Source organism: Peromyscus californicus, unplaced genomic scaffold (assembly GCF_007827085.1).
Source record: "Peromyscus californicus insignis strain IS unplaced genomic scaffold, ASM782708v3 Scaffold_23__1_contigs__length_62951481, whole genome shotgun sequence".
NCBI lineage: Eukaryota > Metazoa > Chordata > Mammalia > Rodentia > Cricetidae > Peromyscus > Peromyscus californicus.
In genome coordinates this window covers 52,662,685-52,683,345 of record NW_026294534.1, presented here as the reverse complement: position 1 = coordinate 52,683,345, position 20,661 = coordinate 52,662,685, and the positions used below count along the sequence as shown (strand labels likewise).

The following is a 20,661-nucleotide window of genomic DNA, read 5'->3' as shown; positions in this document are numbered from 1 at the left end:
TTTGTTTTGTTTTGTTTTGAGACAGTGTTTCTCTATGTACTTTTGGCTGTCCTGGAACTCACCCTGTAGATAAGGCTGGCCTCAGACTCAGAGCTCTGTCTATTGAGTTCTGAGAATAAAGGCACGTCCCACCACCACTTGGCTAAAATACGCTTTTACTTTAAATAGAGTTACATCATTTTCATCTTCCCTTCCTACTTCCCGTCCCTCTCAACTATGCTCCCTTGATGCTCTCATTCCCTCTGACTCTTACGTTGATAGTTTCTTTTTCTTTGATTATGTGTGTGCTTGCATGCCTGCACAAATTTATATATATATAAAACCTTCTGAGTCTCTTTTTGTTAGTTAAGTGTGTATGATTTCCTGGCTGGCCACTCTGAATTATAAAATCATTAACAGGATTTATTCCTAAGAAAGGCTAATTTTCATTCTTCAAGTAGTCATTAGTTGCCTCTGGTTCTCATTAGATATGGGACCCCACAAAAATTTCCCCCTTTGACTGGAAATAAATCTACCACATGATACAGGTACATGACTCCTTGAAATAAGACAAATGAGCCAACATTCTACTCCATAGGTACTTGTTCAGATACAATTTTCATTGCCACCCCATACACACACACACACACACACACACACACACACACACACACACACGGCACACGTGCACATACACACAAATATGCACCAATATGATGTGTTTCATGAAATAGGAGAAAGATGGGAAATGGCCATGCTGAGAGAACTCGGATTATCTAAAGGAAATAGAGCTTCTCACACACACTTCAGAGGATCCTGTCTTTTATACGCAGGCAGACACTTCCCGTTCTAGAAAACTACACTGCTATAGATTAATAAGAAAAGTCCTCCAAGTTCTAAATTATGAAATGTGTAAGTCTATTTCCAACATGAACCTCGAACACGAATCCGATATTAACTCTTCATTCTATTCTAACCACTCAAACCCCCGCAAAATATGTTTAAGATGAGCAATTAAAATTCATTGCCTCGGATTCATGGACAGCAGAAGATTGTGCAAATATGTGAGAAGGAGGCCTCAGGAAGAAGCAGAAATGATGATTTAAAACATGGTTCTTAGAAGACATGATGAGCTACTACTGTGGGGTGATTTTAGGAGTCTGTGTGCATGTGGGTCTAGGTCCTGAGATCACATTCCCAACTAGAAGCTTCTTTTTGAGTTTGTGGTGCTGGCACATAAGTAAAAACATTTTCACAAAAGCAAGGAGCAGCTTGTTAGTGAGATAAAAAGATTCCCAGGGTTAAGAGGATTATACCCAATTATTTCTCTTCTAACATTTATTCATATCCTAATCATATAATTTATATATCCTAAGTATCAGTCATTATTCTTGATGCAGAGTGTGAAAACTGGAAACTCCTCTCTCAAGAATGTCTTTCATGTCACTGTCTAGATTGGAATCAATCATCTTAAATGTCCCGAACTAGCCTTCCTTGGAAATAATACCCTAACTTGATCGTTTTTAAAAAATTCATTCTAGTAATACATGACTTCCTGTTATGCAGGATAAATTTGTTTCCCCTATTTTTAAACCTGTGTCCTTTTGTTAGATTTTATTTTAAAAGATATCTTCTCAGAAATCAGTTTCCTCACAACCTTACTAAAAGTATCTAACTTTTCACATATTTAGTGTGATTTGCTTTTCATGAGAACATTTACCACACATGAAGTATCACTACATCAAAGTTAGACAGACTTTTGCATAATTTATATGGATTGATAATTCAGTGTAGATATTAAGTTAATTCCCTATAACATGCAAACAAAATATGCTTACATCTACTTTGTTAATGTGTCTATGATATATTATAGTATATGAAATGAGTTAGAATGAAAACAATTATGAGTCTATTGTAATAGTGGCCACAAGTCAAGGTTATAATAATTATGTTACTATAAATAATACTGAATTAAATATGATATTCTAATAGATAATGTAGATAAACTATACCACATGATTTATAATTCATTAGAATTTTTAATATGTCACATTTTATAAAACTTACAAACTATCTGACAAGAAAAATAGGAATGAATGTACTAGAAACACTGTTACTATTTTCAAAGTATTTTATGGGGCATTAAAAATGGAAAGGATGCATACTTTGTACCATAAAATATTTCTTTTGTAAAGGTAACAATTTTAGGAGATGTTCACTAAGTCTGTAAGATATTCAAGGCTTTGAGTGAGCAATATTTTACAATATTTTTCCCTGCTGACCATTTATGGCTTCCTTAGTGTCCATAGAAATGAAGTAAAAAGGGACACAAACATCATCATTACACAGAGCGACAATGATATTAAAAGACTTGGTTCAAATTCATCCTTATATTTCTCTAATAGCTTATATTGTTGTTTTACCTCTGTTCCCAATTTTCTTGCAGAATCTTGTAACCAAATTTGAAAGGAAGATCAAAACCAAACCACTGCATATTCCAAGTACTTGCTTTCAAATTGGATCAATGCAGTGTTCCGGACAGACTTAAGAGTCTGGCAGTGGTGGCGCACACCTTTATTCCCAGCACTCAAGAGGCAGAGGCAGGCGGATCTCTGTGAGTTCGAGGCCAGCCTGGTCTACAGAGCAAGTTTCAGGAAAGGCGCAAAGCTACACAGAGAAACCCTGTCTCGAAACAGCCCCCACCCAAAAAATAAAGAGAGCCAGTAAGATGAGATGGAGGTAACTCACCTCCATCACCAGGTATGTGTTAGAGGATGAAGGAACAGGTGAGAATGGTTATCAGAGAAGGAAGCCCGAAGACACTCAGAGGACATCAAAAGAGGTCTGTTGCCAGTTTTCAATAGGAACTAACTATATTTTCTTTCCATGAAAGGGGGACCTAACTACTCCAACTTTTATCCTAAAAGTTAGTAAACACTGTATTTTAAATACTTCTTTGAAACACTGACACAACCTAAGTGCTATACATTTATCAACTGTATTTGTAGATGCCATAGTTTGATCTATGACCATCGTTATGTTAATATATGTCCTACACTATATAGTATATACAAAAGAAATGAGAACAGAAAAGGCAGAAGATGGTTGAAGTTTTCTTTTTTTTTTCAACAATGCTGCAAATCTCCAGTATGAACACATTTGGAAAATTACTAATGAATGCAATGTATTCAGATCGAAAAGTATAACCTGAAGGTTCTAACAACAAAATATTCTATGAATATATAGTTTCCTTAAATATGGTAGGAAAAAATTGTAAAATTGTGTTTGAAGTACTATGTTCATTCTCAAAATGCAGAGACAATTGCATCCATTCATGAATCACAATGCAATGGTCATTTCTACTTAGAAATGACACTCTAGCATTAGAACAAAATAAAAGAACACAAATTTATTCAACTTCCACATTATCAAAGCACTTCTTTTAAACATCTATTTTGAAATTAGGCTTTTAGCCCAATTTAACTTCAGTTGATTCATGCTGGTCAAACTGGGTCAAGAATGGGACAAAATGTAGAAAGGATGGAAAAAGAGAACAACTAAGGAGCGTTCCTGGGCCTGAAAGCTGAGCTATGGTCTTCCTAAGTATTAAAGTGTTTGATATTATGAACTCAAATAAGGAAATAAAAATTACCAACATTCTCATCATCTGGACTGGCATAGTATGCCTGATGAATAAGGAATGCCTATTCTAATTATCTCTGTGTTAATCGTTCACATACCAGGCAACAACTTAATTATATATGAACATAGAGTTTCAGAAGACAAAACATTAAAAGAAGTTCAATAAATCAGAATATTTCTGCTTTTGAGTCTTCACTATAGAGATAAAGTATCAGGGCATCATAGAGACTGGATTTTGGAAGACTTGTAAGTTACTAATTACCTAATTATTACAAGTTAGCTTCTACCCACTTCATTCACCAAATGTGCCTTCATGTGTCATCTCTTTATCAGATTTGCTAAGATGTCTACTCAAATATTTTTCTACTTTTAAATTTCTTATCTTAGTGTTAGGTTGTGGGAAAATGTTATGTGTTGTTGATATGCCCTATTTGGAGACAGATGGAAATTCAATAATATAATAATCCAGGGATCCCAAGTACAGTCTTAAGATCCATTTTCCACATGCTTCTTCAATTTCAGCTTTGAGGGAAACAGCACAACGCATTTGGAATTTCTAGAATGAGCTCTAACTCATGATGCTAAATATACTGAAATAGCCTTTCAAATGTTCAAGGGTTTCTAAAATAAAACTTCTTTTATAGAACAGAGATTAGACACAGAAACTGTGACGACAGTAGAGAATGCTCCTGTACTCGCCACACACAATTTCTGCTATTACAAGTATCTTAGTAACTCTTGGTCCTAAGTAACTCTTGGTTGCATTTAAGATCAATATTGTCTTCCCTTGGCTTCATTGAATATTCATTTTCATTGATAAATAGTATTCTTTTACATTTGAGGACTCTCATGCATAAATAAATGAATATCAACTTTTAACTATCATCAGTAAAGTTGCGATAACATCTTTGCCTAAGTTCTTGTGTTGAACAATAACTTCAAAGCACTTGGTCAAATATGTAGAAATATATTTCGTGGATCCTCTAATAACATAGGCTTAGCTTTGTAAGGAACTGCCGCATTGCCTTCCAAAGCCTCTGGTGAGACTTGGAATTTCTACTAGCAATGAATAAGCTTCCAGCAACTGGCTTGAGCCATTGCAGTAGTGCATAGGTAATATTTCTCTTATTCATTTAATTTCTTAAAGCCTGTTAATGGATGATTTCAAACTGCTTCTCCTGTGACATCTCCATCTCAGAATTGCTGTGATACCTGTTCAAATGTTTTCAATATTTTTCAATTTATTATTGTTAGGTTGTAAGGAGATTTGATATATTACTGATATGCCCTTCAATATACACATCTTTCTAGTATTTTCTACCAAACTGTAGTGCTTTTTTTCCTTAATAGCTACCTGTACAGGGCATAAGTTTTCCATTTTAATAAAGAACAATTTTTTGTATGGTTAATGCTTTTACTATTGAATCTAAAATCATATCAACATATTTAGTTTGGTTTATTTTTCCTCCCATAATGGTTGTCTATCAATGAATATGGAATATCTCCTCATATTAACAGTGAATATCTTTCTTTATCATTATATAGCTGTCTAGTATAGATCTTATAAATGTTTCATTAAAATTGCATCTAATTGCATACTTATTTGAATTCTGAATTATCTTAATGACTTGGACACTTAACATCATAAACTACTATTCAAGCCTTTTTGTCTTCCTCTCATAAATTTGGATAATATTTATGTAGATTTAAAACTTTTCTCCATTCACATTCATTATATTTTTCTACTTATTAAAAATTTAAGAATAATGGGTGATAACTTATTCGTCTCCCATTCAAACTATTCTTGTTACTTTATGCAGTGTTTGCACATTTCTGTGTAAATTTCCTCTTCTTGAGTTACCAGTCACCCATTTTTTTCATAGAGAAATATTTACATGATATTATATTTGAAAAGATTATAGCTAACAGTTGATGAGCTTATGCAAAATGAGGTACAATTTAACACATTAATTTCTTTCTCTAGGACATCAGTTTTTTTTTTTTTTTTGTAATAGTTTGGCTGAGTTCTCATAGTAGGATTATTCATATATTACTTGACCTTACACGTGTTTTATAATGCATTCAGAAGTTGCATGGCCACATATTTTGTATGAATATATGCCTACACAACTGCAATAGAAAACTATCCCTTTCAAAACTAGTAAACAGCAATCTCCCACTATCAATTAACCCATAAAATAATTTTTCATTAATAAATACCACTCTAGGTGTATTTTTCAGGGCATTATTCCAAATGCCATTGAACTCAGGTAGCTATAATAACTGCCACCCCCTCTTTGCCTGACTACTTTTAACTAGCTGTGTCTGTTCAGTAGTTGCACACCTTGTCTTCTCTAATGTTGAAAGTACTTATCCCTCTGCTCTTCTAGGAATGTGATATCCTGTGACTCTACATTCCTTCTGTTTCATCTCTTCCCCTCTCCCTCCTTTTTTCCTTCCCTCCATCCCTCTCCACTTCTCTCCTTTTAGTCTCCCATAAGAAACCGGTTTCTCTGATTTATTAATGTACAATCAACTACAATTTAACTTACAAGAAAACCTATCACTTCTGTGTCAAGTCTGTGAAGACATAATTAGAAAATTAAATAACAACTAACAATCATTTTTTAATTCTATTTAACATTATCACTTTCTCTTTTTGTATTTTCTTCCCTTTCCTCCCCTCCACACCCTCCTTTCAAATTCTCTATCCTCTTTCCAAACCCTCAAATTTTAAATCCTTGTTCTCTTTCAAATCATGGCCTTTTTTCCATTGTTATTGTATGTGTATATACAGATGTTCCTAAATATAACCTGCTCTGTGCATAAAATGCAAGGTGTATGTGTGGTTTCAGGGCTGAGTATTTGATATTGCATAACCAATTCATGTGTTCTTTTTGGAGAACACTATTTCTCTCAGGGTCCCTCGGTGGGTGCCTGTAGATTTTTTGTGTGGAGTTGAGGTCTTCTGGCTTTCCTTCATTCACTTTGGTATGTCCACCAGTGTCCCTAGATTCCACATTCTCAGATTTTCACAGCATGTTCTTCCCCTTAGATGGAAAACATCTCTTCCTTTTGTCTGTGTTTTCCAAGAATAAAACAAACACACCTAAAAATGGGTATACTACAGTATCTTTTTTTTCCATACTTATGTTGTAAAGCATGATGGAAAGGGATCTGGATACAAAATACCCTTCAAATGCCTACAAAAAAAATACTAATATGTGGATAGAATTCTTATCTTTCATCTTAATGATTCTTGTCTCTCAAATTAGATATCGAATACAATATGAGAGCTGTTAAGATACCTAGGCAATGGAGGATCTATGAGTCAAAGTATAAAGTAATGATAGATAAGTATTTGTCAAATAGTATCTTCATTTGTGTTACATTTCATCATTCATCTATAGTGAAAATATTCTTTGAGCCACTATCATGTTTGAGGAAGTATCCAACAAATATTTCACAAATAAGCGCATAAATGTATGGATGAACATTACAAAGTAGGGCATGGTAATCACAGGAAACTTTAACAGTATAAATTACCCAACCCTAAACAATACTTCAGAATAAAGTTTGTTTGCATTCATGAATATCTTCCCAAATGGATATGAGTCTGCTAATAATGCTTTGCCTGACAGAACTTATTAAACTTCAACTCACAAGACCTTATTTATGTAGGTATATAGAATAGATATGCAAATCAGATGCTTAAAGATAATTAATTTTGAAATCACTTTAAGGCAGTTCTTCGGTCTACCTATGAATTTATCTTTACCAATAATAAAAACAATTTGTCATAGTAATGAGATGAATGTGCATCTATATTATAACATAATTAAATCTGAGAATAATACTTAAGGATGTAAAAAATCTTAAATATTTATGAGTTGATAGATACTTTGATTTTATAATAATCAGTGCTAAGAACTTTTTACAAAAAAAATATACACAACCCCATGGCAGAAGTATATTTTGGGGCATTTCAGATATTGTTGCAAATTCTGTACTCATTCCAAAGAAAAATTCATTAAATTTTTAAAATGCAACACAAGCCTGCAAATAAAACAGCAATTTTAAAAACAAAACATTCAGATACAATATAACACAAAGATAATTTTTCACCCATTTGTGGAGAAATGAAAATAGAAAAATATCAGGAAACTTTAATCTTCTGTCACTATCCACTGTGATTTTATAAGAGCAGAAAAGATGCATGAATTGTGAAAGCAATACAGAATGCCTCATTCTAAATCAGAGCCATAGTATTTCAGAAAGTTGTCAGTCATGGGTGTTCTGTTGTATAACATTATGCACACTGTAGAGCAAATGTTTTATGTTCAGAATGAATGCTGCAGTTAAATCACACAAAACAACACAGTCTTTTAGAAATAACCCAGCTTTACCACAAACATGATTTAGAGCTAAAACTTGGTCACTGTTCATTCAGACTATTTTTATTGGGTTCAATATTTTGAGAGTGTACTATTCAGCTCTGTAATATCATCTGAGTTCAATACTCTGAATTCTGTGGTACAGTTTATTGTGCTATATGACCAATTTTATTTTTAACATTCTTATATTTTAAAATAATTATCATCATTTAGAGTACTTACTACAAATAGTTATAAATCACTATGTTCAGAAAGATATACATATATCATATATTTGAAAATAGGTATTGGTCACCTAATATGTCCAAACATAAATATGAATTATTCTTTATTGAATAAATGATATATTTACAAATGTGATTATACAGAGTATATATGTTGTTTAATGAAATTAATTAAATGAAGAAAAGAAGCAACAAATGTATTAGGAATTTAAAATAATTTTGAGCAAATGTATTTTCCAGTGCTACCTTAATTCTGGACAGATTTTCATAAATTACACACTCGGCCTAATCCCTTTTCATACTTATAAGGTGAGGTAAATGCTTTGTGATTAGTGATAATGTATTCTCACACTCATATTATAAGAACCTGTCTTGGTCCAATATTATGAGCTACAAACTGAGGTTATGATTTATATTAAGTGCTATCTAACCATTTTGCAGAGTCATTTCCAGATGGTTTATAAAGCACGTTTTTATATACAGTGTCTTATTATTCTGAAATAAAAATTAGAAGTTTTAAATGAGAGTCCACTAAGACACTGCCATTTAATGTATCAGCTTATCCACAGTCAGCATTAATTCATCATTATTAGAAAACACATAATAGGAGGTGGAGAGATGGTTCAAAAGTTAAGAGTACTTGCTGTTCCAGCAGAGGACCTGGGTTTGGTTTCCAGCACATACACAGCATTTCAGTCTTCCATTACTCTAGTTCCAGGGTATTAGATGCCCTCTTCTGGCCTCTGTGGGCATCTAACGTGCACATGATTAACATATGTACAAGCAGACAAACACTCATATGCAGTATAAATGCTTTAAAAAAAAGAGTGAACTAACCCTGTAACATAAGTGTCATAGACAGATTAAAAGACTAACTCAAAATTGTATCATAAATGTTTAAGATTATCTTGTTGTTGGAGTTTATTTCTGGATTCCTAAAAATGGATAATAAACATGCTGCCATTTTTTATGAGCAGCCTTCAGGAAACCAGTTTGGGGGTAGGAGAAGTGATGGCTCACTGGATAAGAGCGCACATAGGTGTGCACATGATCATTTAGACACATATATAACACACACATGCACACATACATGTTGTTCGAAATTCTAAAATGGTCCTATAATAAAAAAAAAAAAAAACCCGGGGCCAAGTATTGGGGTAAAAGCTGAAAGATCAGAGAAGCAGAGCAAGCCCCAGCCACCATCTAGTGTGGTAGCAGCTGGAGATGGGGATCCAGGGAGAGCACACAATCCACCAGGAGAGAAGAAGCCAAAGATCCAGCCGTCTGCCCAGGGGAGGTGTTCTAAAGTGGCTAACTTGTTGTTGTGGTTTTTTCTTAAACAGGTTTCTAAAGGTTTTATTTTTACAGATTTCAGCTAAGGAACACTGAAGCCTTCACCTGTAGAGTCCATGCTCCCTCTGGGTCTCTTATCTGGGCACCACTCTTTTTTTTTTTTTTTTTTTTTTTTTTGGTTTTTCGAGACAGGGTTTCTCTGTGTAGCTTTGCGCCTTTCCTGGAACTCACTTGGTAGTCCAGGCTGGCCTCGAACTCACAGAGATCCGCCTGGCTCTGCCTCCCGAGTGCTGGGATTAAAGGCGTGCGCCACCACCGCCCGGCTTCTGGGCACCACTCTTAAGAAGAGATGCTCCAAAGAGAAATTCTGTCTTAGAAAAAAAAAAAAAAAGATGCTCCAAGAGCGGGGTGGCCCAATAGGCAGGAGCCAACAAGGCCCAAAGTCTAGAATGCAGAGGAGTCAAGGTGCCAGCCAGAGCAACCCCAACTGCCACAGTGCGTGCACTCGATAATGCGACCGACCATCTTGCAGCTTGCTTTTGGGAACCTGGCAAAAGCAGTTGGTCCCGAAGTTGGCTTCCTGAGTGTGGATGCAGCATAGGCAGCACAGATCCTCTTAGCCCTGCTTTTCCCACTTTGCAATCGGGTTTTTGTCTGCACAGCCCTCTTTAATGCAGTATTCTAGAGTTCTCTGCTTTATGGCTTTCCTCTTGCAAAAGAGGTCGAAGATATATCGAGTTTTCTGGTGATGGATTCTGAAGATGTGCCACAGAGATTCCACTTTCCTCTTTCCCTCACAGGGTTCGGTTCCAGCTTCTCTCATCTTTTGATCTAATTCATCCAGTGTCTGTCCAATCAACTCCCAGCCATGCGGAGGCGCTTTCCAGCTTCTTTTGACTTTGGGCATTTCCCGGCAAGATAGCTTGTAAAGATCTCACCAACTCCATGAATCCTCTGAAATCCTCTGAGTCCTCACCTGAAAGGGTCTCAGCTGAACTGCTTTAGTTCCTGTTTCCTCACGCCTTGTACACCTTTCTCCGCCCTGAGGTAACTTCCTGGGATTAAAGGTGTGTGCCACCACTGCCTGGCCTCTATGTCTAATCTAGTGGCTGGCTGTGTCCTCTAATCCTCAGGCAAGTTTATTAGGGTACACAATATATCACCACACATAGATACATAAAAAATAAATCTTTTCAATAACAAAATAGTTGGTTAAAGCTTTGAGGAAGAAATATATCAGGCTGATAATATATATATATATATATATATATATATATATATATATATATATATATATATATATATTATGACCTTTACGATTAACAAAAATACCAGCAATATAATTTCATCAAATATCAAATCGTATGATTTTCCCAAATAGTATGTATGAAAATGTCTATGAATACTTTATACCTAAAACATTACTTTATAACTAAAAAAACTGTCTTTCTAAAATGTTATGACAACTGATTTTTGGAAAAATTTAAAAAATAGGATATTGAAGTTAATTTAGAAATTTATTAATAATGACAAGCTATAATTTAGATATCCCTGTACCAAAATTATCTCCATATGAAAGCCGCAACTGGTATTTCTGATTAATGTATAGAATCTAGTCAAAGTGTACTTGTTAGTATCTTAAATGATTAGCAGTCTCCAACAAGAGGTGGAGAGGATGGTCTGAAGGGTGTGTGTGTGTGTGTGTGTGAGAGAGAGAGAGAGAGAGAGAGAGAGAGAGAGAGAGAGAGAGGGGAGAGAGAGAGAGAGAGTGCTTTATAATCTTTGTGTTTCCAATACAGACAAGGATTCAAGTAGCCCTGTCAAGTAAGGTGTATGAATAGGAGAGAAGTGAGAATTGGAAGAAACTGCACAAAAAATGTGTCGGAAGGAACAGAAAAAAAATGTCCTGTGCTGTCACCAAGGACAGGTTCATGGCATTCCAGCTTAACTTATCTGCTGGCCCAACTCCCTTCAACAGGGGCTCTTTAGGGTAGAGGTTACATGTCCCAAGGGTAAGTGTAAGTCCTAAAGTGTCTGTGCGTAGCCCTGCTCGCGCGTCTTTGTACACGAAGCACATCCAAGGACACCCGATAACAAGGTTTTTCTTCTCTATTACCAGGCTACTCCAGTATCGAGTGATTTGCCTGCTTGATTATATAGATTTTGTATCTTAGCAGCAGGTACAAAGAATCAATGTGAAAAGGTCAGTGTGTCAAGGGAAGCTCTGCAAATCTTAGCCCAGTTGTTGCAGGAATGAAAAATACTCAGTCCGATACACTGACAAGGGGAAGCTAGTTAAGCTTCCTCTCCAGCATTTAGCCCCTGCTAAGTTAAGCATGTTAATTGCTGTCTTACTATTGTAGTGCATCGCCACTTAGGCTCACATCTAACAACGCTGACTCTTCTCCAAGCAGTCAGCTCCATTCTCCTTCCTATCTTCCTCTCGTTCCTACTCAATCTATATTAGAGTGCATGTTAATTTGGAGGGCTTTTCTGATGAAGTCTTTCTCGTATTCACTACATATTAGATTTTACTCTCAATCAAGCACAAGACCATGGAAGCAAAACTCGGGAGTTTTGGGCAAAAGATTAATTACCTTAGTCATAGATTCAATGTTCCCTCTAATTACCAGATTAAAGATGAGAATACATATCTGTCAGGATCTGAGCAGATTGAAATGATAGGCCAAGAAACATTGGCGTACTGGAGTAACATGGGAGTGATTGACAGAATAAGGGAAACAAGCAGGATCAAGTTAACCAGTACCATGCAAACAACAAGGCTGAACCATATTGCCTGCCTTTAGGCCAAAGGTTCAGGAAAGGAGTGGGTTGCAAGAGCACTCAGCCATGTGCAGGATGCACCTCTGGAAGGGCCCCTACCAGCAGGAGCTCTGATGAAGGTAAAGGAGACAATGAATGAATGACCTCTGCCTGAATTGCTATGATTCCCCCAGTCAGTGTTTCCCAGTGTCTAAACCAAACAGGAAACCGAGTTCATCAAAAAGAAGTACACAGGTACTAGAGGGGGCCATCAATGAGTGACTTGCTTGTTATATAAGTATGAAAATAGGGAGTTCAAATACACAGAGCCCACACAAAAGACAGGCATGAGTCAAGAGTCTACTGTCATCTTGAAGCACCTGGGAGGCAGAGATATGAACTACCCAGGGCAACTGACTACCTAGCCTAACTGAATGGAATTTGTGAGCTCAAGATTCAGTGAAAGATCCTGCCAAAAATAACAAAAACTGAAATGAATGCATGAAGATGCCAGTCAATTTTGGGCTTCCATACATATGCACACACACATGCAAGCCTGAATACACACAGCACTGCTAACACATATAAAAAAGGAAGAATGTGGTAATGTGGTTTCGAGGAACATTTGAGGTACAGAGCTGTGAAGTAAATGAAGAAATATAAGCAGGAAACATTAAAAAAATGTATGAAGGCATCGAGGTGGGATATCATTACACACTAATTTCAAAGCATAGTTGACTTTCACGTTAAGCTTCTTATAAGAAGATATAACCATGCTCTAAAACAAATAAGAGAAAGTGTAGATCAATTAATAAGAGCAAACAAACAAACAAAACTTATGGAAGGTATCCCCTTGAAAGAATAGATGCACTGAAAAGTCAGCCAGTACTCCAAGGTCAAGACCTTGAGAAAAGGAAATTCCACTAAAGAAATGTTTGACGCTATCTGCCACTCTTCACTCACATGACAATGCCAGTCTCTATTGAGTGAAAAGATGCCAAGAACCTGGGTGGAACGGCTGTGTAGGTCAGATAGTCTAAGCAGCCTTTCCCCAGTTTTAAGACTGGTAGAGGAAAGACAGAAGCCCAGAGATGTTGCCAGCCAATGTGAATATACAAGAACCCTTGCAAGAGGTTCAGCACATGTCTCCTTTCATGCTTGTTCTTCATATACAGTGCAATATACACACATATTTAAATATTAAGTGATATGTGCTTAAATGATTTCAAAAGTCTATATGCAATAGTAGGAATAGAAAATATAATACATTTTAGAAGAGACAATAGGAAACTAAATTTTTTTCACTTGGGAGACCTGAAGGCCAATATCTCTAGAGGTCATGAGGAACTGGAAATAGAACAGCTTCAATAAGTCTTAAACTTATTTAATACACTTGAACCTAGTTTTCAACAGTGTAGCACATCTCTATGCTAACCATGTGTCGAAGGAAAAGTTACGACTTGAAGCTACAGTTTCCACTAAGATCAGAATTCACAGGGAAGTTTCACACACACCAAGGGACAGGCCAAGAGAAAAATTAAGACAAACCCATGAAAATTGATGTGACAGTGAAATGATCAGATACTAGCATCAGTGTAATAAAGGATGTATTTATAAAATAGTAAGAAATATGCTATGTTTGAATTTATATAAATAGTTAAATGACATTTACATTGATAGGCAATAATTGAAACTGTGAAGAATTTAATGTGGTATAATAGAGCATAGGCTAACGAAGTATAGCTTTGGGGCCAAATATAACATACACACTGTTTAGATAATTTTTCTTCCAATGAAGTTAAGCTCATCTAGTTATTTATTTCCTTGAGATGCTTTGGTAGCAAATTCAGGAGGTCTAATAGCAACCTAAGTGTATGTATCACAAACCATAATATACTTACTATCAGACCCTTTACATAAAAAAAGAATGGTTCATGAATTTGAAAAAGAATAGCAGATGATTAGCAGGAAATTTCAGGATGAAGAACAAAAGAATTTTAAGAATTAAAATAGCAAAATAAAACATGGGTCTGGATAATAGTATAATTGGTGAATATTTCAAAATGCATTATTGTGTCTGTATAGTATGTTTATGAGTGTGAGAAAACATGTGCCATGGCATGTGTGTGGTCAGGACACAACTTTTGGGAGTCAGTTCTCTTCCCACTATGGGCCTAGGGAATCAACTCAGGCTTGCACAGCCAACACTTTTACTTGCTAAGCCATCCTAACAGCTCCTAAACTATGAACTTCTTTCAATTAAAAGAACTTTTGGAGGAGGTAGTTTTGCTGTGCTGTGTGAAATGATGGCTAGAAATTTTGAAAATGTAGTAATATTTATCATGTTAAAGAATAAAGAATTAACTTCTGTGTCAAGCAGAATGAAAATAATAAAAACATCAATGTGCATAAAATATGAGGAAAGAGTTATTAATAATGTGAAAGGACAGCTTTGAAGGGTTATATATATTTAACTACAAAAAAAATAATAAAAAGCAACAGTTTATCATCCTCAGCTCAAAGGATTAAAAAACAGATATCAATAGACAGAACATAATATGTTTGAAAAATGTCACTGCAGAAACAAAATTCTGTATCATTATGTTCCAATTTGATTAATTAAAACAAAGACCTTCAGTTAAACTAGAAGTCATGTGCAAAAGACTCATAGCACAAACATTACCAGAAGTAATCCTTAGGTAGGAACACAATACACATAAAAGCAATAAAACACAGAGAAGAGTAAATAGTAATGGAAAAACATCATATATTTGGATATTCTAAATATGCTAGTAACAAAAAATAGCACTTTATAAAATCTAATATATCTGTAATAAAGTGGATGACTTTTGTATAATCTATGCATCAGAAACTTCATTCCTAGACAAATTCCTGTGATGTTAACACCTGTATATACACCAAAGTCTTGCAAGAGAAAAATTGTTAAAATACTAGTTTTAAAAAGTCATAGGAAGTCATACTGTTAACAATCTACCTAAAACATATAAGTCTGTATATAAATATATATGTAAATATAAATATAAATGTACAAATATTTTTTCTTTTTAAATTTTTTATTTATTTTACATGCCAATCACAGATCCCCTCTTCCCTCCTCCCGCCCATCCAGCCTCCCCAACCAACCTACCCACCTCCATTCCCTCCTACAAGAAGGTTAGTCCTCCCATGTGGAGTCAGCAAAGTCTCTACTGTATGTACAAATTACTTTTAAAGGATAATTCCCCATCTGTTTAGGCAATACTCCCTCCAAGGGCAAAGACTTTCAACAAAAAATATAAACTAGGTATTTGAATTATTGTTTATGGTTGTCCAAGAAATTCCCAAAACATTATAGGCTCTTGCTAGTGGACTTGGTTCTTCTCCAGAGATGGAAGTTAAGTCTCTATTGGTGAAGACACCAAGCAGGTCAGACACAGGGAGATGCCTGACCTGGAGCTGATTTGAACGCCTCTTTCTTGAGAACAAGTTTTCATGGTACCAGAAGACACAGCACAGGCTTCTAGTAGAGAGAAGCAACAAACATTCCCTTCCAGCTACGATGCCTGTGAACAACAACCATGACCAGAGTGCACAATGACCCTAAGGGGTACAGTAGTGTCATGAAAACCTTGGTGATAAGCAACAGGTCTGTTATGGGACTTCAGACCCACTTAACAAGAAGAAAACAATGCATGGTACTGAACATCTAGCCACTACCCAGAGCTAGTGAAGTCACGAGTATTGGAGGAGAGTCTACAAACCACTTTCATTAAATGCCATAATCCTTAACTGTGTTATAAATATTTGTCCTTGTAACCAAAGATAAACATAGTTCTCACTTCTCATCAAAGAAAATTCTCTTTGCAACAGACAGGTGCTGGGGGATAATGCTTTTGTACACTGGTTTAATAAAATGCTGATCGGCCAGTAGCCAGGAAGGAAGTATAGGTGGGATAAACAGACAAGGAGAATTCCGGGAAGAGGAAGGCTGAGTCAGGAGACACTAACCAGCCAGCCAGGAAGAAGCATGTAATGGCACACAGGTAAAGCCACAGAACATGTGGCAACATATATATTAACAGAAATAAGTTGAGTTTAAATGTAAGAGCTAGTCAGTGGTAGGCCAGAGCTAATGGCTGAGCAGTTTTAATTAATATATGTCTCTGTGTGTTTACTTGGGTCTGAGTGGCTGTGGACTGGGTGGGACACAGGAAAACTTCAGCTACAGAAAGGGACCATTACAGAAACCACAGCTGATCAAAATACAGAGTTTTGGGGTTCTGTCCCACAGAATACATCAACAATACATATCCCCCACCTAAGGCTCAGGGATTTTTGCAGAAGATGGAGCAGAAAGATTGTAAGAGCCTGAGGATCAAGGAGTTTTCTATGAGATTGTGCCTTTTAGTAAATTCAGAAGCTACTCCCATAAAATCTCACTAATATGACATGCTGACACATAAGTTGAACATGGATTACAATAATACATATACTAACATGGACAGGGGAAAGTCAAGGAGGCCTTGGCCCTACATAGAGAACTACAAGCAACTACAGAATGATGGCACCAGGAGAAATAGTCTTCTCCAGGGTGGAGCACACCAACTCATTTGTCAATACCAATTGGTCAGCCCTGAAAAGATACATAAAATAACATTATAAGCAGGTTGTATTTATGTATTTATAACACATATGCATATACATGTACATCTACATCTATGTATGTAACAGCAATTCATGAAAATTGGGAGCCTGCATTTGAAGGACAGCAAGGATGGGTATATATAGGAGGGCTTGGAGAGAAGAAAGGAGGAAGGGGAGGAGTGGTGTATTTATAGCACATCTTTCCAAAAATAAAAGAAAGGAAATTGCTAAAATCTGAGGACATTTTAGTGTAGTTCTCCATAGTCACTCTACTGACAGTCAAAAAAAGACAAAATCACAAACAACCCTTGCTTCACTTTGAAAGTGGAGCCAAATCAGACCAATGACCAATGTATTGTCATTTTCTAAACCTATCACCAAGTTGATGATTTAAAGAATCATAGGTTATGGAATTATAGAAAGGAAGTAACATTGTCTAGGACACTGTTACCCTTGGATGCCTTGAACAAATTGTGTATGATGACTGCATGAGAAAACTAAAGAAGAGCCGGGCATGGTGGCACATGCCTATAATCCTAACCCTGAGGAGGAGAAGGCAGTCTTGGCTACAGATGAATCTGGGGTCAGTTTAGCATGCATGAGAACCTGGTTCAAGCCAACCAACAAATGAAAAAACAGAGAGATCAACAGAACACCCAACATAATTTAACCTACTGACTTTGGGCTGATATGACAGCTTGAAGCAGCTGTAGCCACAGAGGTTGTATGCACCCACCCGGTAGTTTTTCCAGGCCCTTCACTGAGAACCCAGAAGTTCAGGAAGAAGCAAAATCACCCTTCAAATGAATAAAGTGAAACTTCATTAAGTGCAGGGCAACATACTGCTGAAGTCTGGGGATGAGGAAGGGTAGGAAGTAGTGTTCCGGAAGGTGTCAGTATGAAGGAGGTGTTTGTGAAAATCATAATCTTTCATGATAGCAAAGACTGGTTGACAACCCTGAAAGGCATAAAGAGAATTCTGAAGCTACTGATGGGCAATAAAAAGAGTCTCACTCTAAAACCACCTGAAGTCTGGAGATCTGGTATCAAAACTACAACAAAGCCTTGACCCACTACATTGTCAAATTTCTACATTGGTGGCATGAGAGATATGGGCACCTTATCTCTTTTATATGTAATATCTACTATCAAGGACAGCATGATTGAAAATTTGAAGCAGTATACTATAGTCTCCTGGATAGGAAAATGGGTAACTCTAATATATTGAATAGTTCTTCCACAATATAACACCCTGTCTTACTTGCTCGCTAAATTTTTTTCAAAGAAATCCCATACTGATTACGGCATTTCTCTGTATGCATCTATGATTAATTCAAAATACATACTGGTAAAATCAAGCATCTAGAAGGCCCTTTACTGCTGTGTTGGATAATCTTATGTCACTTGAAACAAGCTAGAGTTATCTGAAGTGAGAGAACCTCAAACTGAGAAAAAGCCTCTATAAGATCTGGCTATATGGAATTTTCTTAATTAGTGATTGATGGGGAAGGACCCAGTCCACTTTAGCTGTGCCATCCCTGTTATGGTGGTCCTATGTTCTGTAAGAAAGCGTCATGTGTGAGGCACGAGAAGCAAGTCAGTAAGCAGCAACCCTCCATAGCTGCTACATCAACCTCTGCCTCCAGGATCCTGTCCTGTTTGATTTCCTGTCCTGACTTTCTCCCAGTGATGGACTATAATGCAGAACTACAAGCCAAATAAACCCTTTTCTCCCCAACTTGATTTTGGTCACAGTGTTTTAGCAAAGCAATAGAAACCCTAACTAAGACAAGTGCTTACAGAACATCCTGAGACTCACAACACATATTTAAAGATTTTCTCATAGTTACTTATAATTCCAGTGTGATTTTATTTTTCATTAGTCATTGTGCCATTAGAGTTTAATGCATCCCTATCTCCCAAGCTCACTACTAATTAAACAAACTCATCCTAACAGTGTCTAGAAAGACCCATGTATATCATTTTAAAAGGCTCTGAAGTTTTCAAGTTCCAAAGTCCTTGTGTACAGTATCTATTTTGAGAGATTGTCTCATTTATTTTGACTGTGTCTATATTTTATGATTGCTTATGCAGCATTTTCCACTTTAAAATTAATGTCAATGAATCCTTCTGAAATGCCAGCTGCCACCGCAGTTGAATCTTCAATAGACAAATTGCTCGTCTTTCATTACTAGTTATTCTCAAAAAAGCTTCATCAGAGTGGCATTATGCCCTGTCTTACAAGTACGTTGAATTCATTTTCTATCAAGCAAAAAAGATACCTTGCCATCCATGGTTCTGGTTTCCTTGGGCTCTTCTGTGGCTTTCTTCTTAAACACTTGAACAGCAATAACAGAATTATGAGGATGGACTTAATATGTTCTACACTGGGCTTCCAAGTTTTATAATGCATTTTCTTTTCCTATTATATCCTCTAGTTAAAGTCATTCCTAATTGCACTTTGATTTTACCAGCCTCTATCTGGGTCATCAGCAACCAACTCCAACCTGTCCCATCTCTACATATACCTGGAAATCTGGGCTGGATAGAAAAGTTCATCACCACTCCAAAACAAATGATAGGTGCACAAATCGCCATAATGTACAAAGGCTAGCACACTGTAGTTTCATGTTTGAATGAGAAGAGGCAAAAAGAATTACCACTACATTTTCACTACAGGGAAGCACAAGAATGATTTGTAATGGCAATTTTGGAGTTAAATAGGAAAGCGATTTCTTTCTGGTAAGAGGAGAATGTAGGCTCCATGACAGTGATGAGTGCCTCGAGAAACTTAACAGCCGAGTGTGGTGGTTCATGACTTAATCCCATCACTCAGGAGACTGAGCCACACAGTCTCCAGGAGTTAGAAGGCAGCCTGGACTGCATAGTAAGGCCCTGCCTCAAACGAGTATGCAAGCAAGCAAGCAAGCAAACAAACAAACAAAAACAAGTTAAAGAAATAATCTGACATGGTATGGCCAGAGCTTGACAGGGGTGAGAAAGGACACTGGTGAAACCACAAGGCCAATCTGGGGAGAATTTCCAACAAATGTGTGTGGGCCAGAGTAATTGTTTAACATTAGTTCCTGGTTTTTATAAAATGTCTTTGGTTAGGGTTTTCTTAATAAAGAAGCCTAAAAATTCTTTCACTAGTAAACATGAGGTTGTAGATTTCCTCAGAAAGAATAGGCGTTATCGATGCTATAGCCTATGATCTAACCAATCACTTCCAAAGTAATTTCCATAGAATTTATTTAAAGTTTAATAAGCTTCACTTATGATTTTATATAGCAAATGAGACCATGGTGAATTCCTGGAGCAAGAAATTAGTCATTTTTTGTTCGTTTGCTCCATGCCGTGAAAGCAGCACACGAAACGGGCAGAGATTTGCCCGTAACTTACCTGAGTGCTCACGACTCCCTGCGGACAATTTCCATTTCCTGACTCAGTCCTGAAGGCATGCGGGCTGTAATTGTCTTAGTTAGCATTTCTATTTCTGTTAGAAAGAAACATGGCCAAAAGCAACTTGGGATGAGGTTTGATTTATACTTCCAGTGTACAGTAGATTATTGGGGGAAGTCCAGAGAGGAACTTGAGTCAGAATCACAGACGTTAGAACTAAAACAGAAGGCATGGAGGAATATCACTTATAGGCTTTCTACTTATGGCTTTCTCAGCCTGTTTTCTTACACAAGCTAGAACCACTGGCCCTGGAGTACTAC

At 36.5% G+C, this 20,661-nt stretch overlaps 1 protein-coding gene and 1 pseudogene across 5 annotated transcripts in view; both read right to left on the bottom strand.

The window, feature by feature from the left end:
• The window catches only part of Spock3 (SPARC (osteonectin), cwcv and kazal like domains proteoglycan 3), a 466,472-nt gene that overhangs the window by 231,341 nt on the left and 214,470 nt on the right, over positions 1-20,661 (bottom strand). The window lies entirely within an intron of this gene.
• LOC128119440 (protein BUD31 homolog) lies at positions 9,977-10,632 on the bottom strand (annotated as a pseudogene).